Genomic DNA, 3525 nt, shown 5'->3' on the forward strand with positions numbered 1-3525 from the left:
GAGCAGTTCTGGAGTCCACGGCAGAAGGCCAAGGCGTGGGTCGTGGACCTTCTGGTGTCAGTATTGGTGATGTAGACTTGTTGTATCTCTAATGGGGCCCACTTTTCATCTTCTCTCTGACGTAAGTAGGTCCCTGTTCTAGTCAAAATATCTGTTTGGGCTGATGAGGTAAATAGCCAGGTCTGTTTTTTCTTTTAGGATCTTTTTTGATTACATTTCTTCTAATTTCTAAACTCCTTAAGGTCAGTTTCTACTCTTGGATATTTAAATAATTAATACCTGTTTATCGGTTCAAATATTCTCAAAGTAATGTCTTTAAATTTACTTTTTACAGGAAACAGTAAAATTTACTTTTTACACTGAAATAAATTCTACTCTTAATAACGCTTTTATGTGTAGAATGATAAAGGGATTACAAGCAGGTGCAGCAGCAGCAGCCCCGAAGCTGCGCCGACCACGCGTCTTGTCTGGACAATGGAGCTGTTGGTCGGTGGCTTTGAACTGGCCTCTCTGCTCCGTACGTTCTGTCGCTGCCAATTCGGATCACAGTCAGCTTCTTCTCCCAAACTTCTTTGGAAGGTCGGGGCTCGGTCTGGGGTGACGACCCCAGCCAGGTGCCCTCTCGGTGGTCTCTTCCCCACCCCTCTTCGCCTTCTCCCTTCTCCCCATTTGATCTTTTCCTGCTCCTTCCTTTGGTTCTCATACGTGCCCCTTCTCATGCATGCCCCAGGCATCCGCCATGCATTAAGGTCACTTTTTCCCACTGGCAGGTGTTGGTCACCCAAGCCGCTGGTCATCTCTAGATGACTGTAGCCACAGAAATTCCAACCAGCCTGATTTTTATGATTTCACATAAATAAATGTTCACAGCTCATTGTCTTTGGGGGCCTCCTGCCTGGTCTGGGCACAGCCTGTCCTTCCACAAGGACATGCTGATGTGGGGTCCTTGGAAGGTGCACGGTCCAGGCAGCCCCCGTGGGAAGCCGACCCAGCCCAGCCAGCACCAGCGTCTTCCTGGGCAGTGATGCCTGTCATGGACCCGCAGCTCTGCCTCCCTTGTGGGATGGACATACTGCATGTGCTTTCACGTGACCCCTCTCCGATTCTTGGTGGCTTCTGGGCTTCGTGTCTTGATTTCCTGGGCAGACAGCAGCTCCTCCTGAAGAGGACTGAGATCTGCGCTTCTTCCTCTGCAGGGCTTTGTCGAGTTCTCTGGATTGAGAACCAGTTCTGATGAGAGCCTCCCCGTCCTTCTGGCGTGTTCTGGGCAGTGTCTCGTGTCAGGAGCAAGTGTCAGGCGTACCCTCGTCACTTGCAGATGTGCGGACCGACTCTTTCATTCATTCTCTTTTGCAGCAGGTGTTCCCCGGCCTACACCAGGTGGGAGGGGCAGTGAGAGGTGGGGCAGGACGTGGTTGCTCCCCTCGAGGAGCCCAAATCCAGGTTTTCAGCAGCTGCCTCCTCAATGGCAGCACAGCAGGGTCCGGGCCTCTGTCAGGAAAGCGGGCTCTGAGTCAGAGGACACAGGGCACAAGATTCTGAAGGAACCAGAATGTGAACATGCAGCCAGGTCAGTCAGCTTGGAGTAAGAAATTGACAGAGATAGAAGAGCCATCAGGGACTTTATCTTTACTCAGAGTTAAAGCAGAAAACAGGCAGGTGGAAACGCGCAACGGGAAACGGAATCTTTCTGATTGTGATTCACTGCAGACCTTTTGTGCACATTGTTAGTGTTCGGTGCCTGAGTCTGGGTTTCGGTTTGTCCACGGGTCCTATTCAACAGTCCACGTGCCTGGACTCGGCAGCTCCCGCCTCCTGCCCGGTGACACTGTCTCCCCAGCAGTGTGCGCCAACCTGGGCCACGGTCCCCGGCTAGACACCAGAGCGCCTTTGCATCTTGATGGTGTCACTTCTACCATGACTGAGAACACACGCCCTCTTGTATTGTAAGCATGTAAATCTCCATCTTTTCTCATAAATTGCAGTTTCTTTCTTTTTTTTTTTTTTTTCCTTTTTTGACTTTTTTACTGACCGGTAACGGGATTGCAACCTTCGGTGTTGCGCCCGCACCACGCTCAGCCAGTGAGCGGGAACCGGTCTCCACATGGGATCCGAACCTTTGGCGGGAGCCCCGCCACACTCCCAAGCAGCGCACTCTCCAGTGCGCCACCGGGCCGGCCCGATAAATTGCAGTTTCTTGAGGTCAGGGGTCCTGTTTGGCGTTCCCCAGCCTCTGGGCACTACAGCTTGTACTGGAGGGTCCTTCCTGCCTGATGGGGAGTGAGGCCCCCCTAGTGACCAGGGACGAGGGAAGGTGCTGGGCGGTGGCCATGTCACTGAGTGGCTGTTAGTGGACAAGCAGGTCAGGTGACAGGGCTGCCTGGTTCCATCTCAGAACAAGGGAGGGATGCTCACTGCTGCGGAGGTTGCTCTAGACCCCCTTTGCTTAGTCAGAGATTGGGGGAGCCCCCAGTCCGGGTGCTGGGGAGCCAACCCTCCATCACCCCATCCACATGAGGAAGTTAAAGCCCTGAAATGTGAGAGGAACTTCCAAGATTCTCATCCAACCTGGTAGCAGAGCCCGGGCCCTGGATTCCTCATCAGATGCTCTTTTTAAAAACCATTTTTGGTGTGTTAGAGACACAGAGACGCGCGTTTCAGGACTGTCTTCCTCTTTAATGTCTGCCCCAGAGGAGGGGAAATACCTCTGAACGTCCCAGCACCTGTTAACAGATATTTTGTCTAACCTCTTCGGCATGTTCCTTTCAATTGTGTGCATGTTCATCTTGTTAAAAAGGTAAACTGAGGCACGTCAAATTTTAAATAATTTATTTGAGCAAACAGTTCATGAATTGAGAAGCTCCAAACCAGGGAATGCAAGGAGGAGACTTTCGTAGGACAGACACAGAAGCAGAGCAGATACTTGACTGGGACTGCTGCACGGCTGCCCCGTGGGGTCTGCTGGAACGCCCCCACTTACGTAATTATAGGTCTGCTGGCTGCTTCTGATTGGTTGAGCTTTAGTTCTGTTTTTCTTTAATATAGGCATTTTCAAGAAATAGCTCAAATTAAGTTCCACTTATGTTCACAGATGTTGGGGTCACTTATGAGGCCAACCTGGTTTTGTCTGGTCGGGGGCTTGCTAAGAGTGTGACCAGATAGTACAGTGTCACTCTCGGCTATCAGTACTGACGAAGTCACTGGAGTGAAGAGTCACGTAGATGTCACCATCATCTACAGCTGCGTGGGATGCGAGGTCACGTTGTCACTGTGATCCGAAATTGCTCGGTCATCATAGGCCTGGGTGATGGGTGGCTGAGTCCTCATGTTGTCCAATCCTCATGGGAAGCGTTTTAGGCCATGGAGACGAGGCAACACACTAGAGACATGAATACACCATACGGAGAACCATGCGGAGAGTAACAGCCGAGGGTCGACTAATTCCCTGGGACAGAGATTCCAGGAGCCAACATTTAACCAGTAAATGTACAGAGGAGGCAGCACCTACCTGACGAGAGAGAGAGA

This window comes from Galeopterus variegatus, unplaced genomic scaffold (genome assembly GCF_000696425.1).
Source record: "Galeopterus variegatus unplaced genomic scaffold, G_variegatus-3.0.2 Scaffold5022, whole genome shotgun sequence".
NCBI lineage: Eukaryota > Metazoa > Chordata > Mammalia > Dermoptera > Cynocephalidae > Galeopterus > Galeopterus variegatus.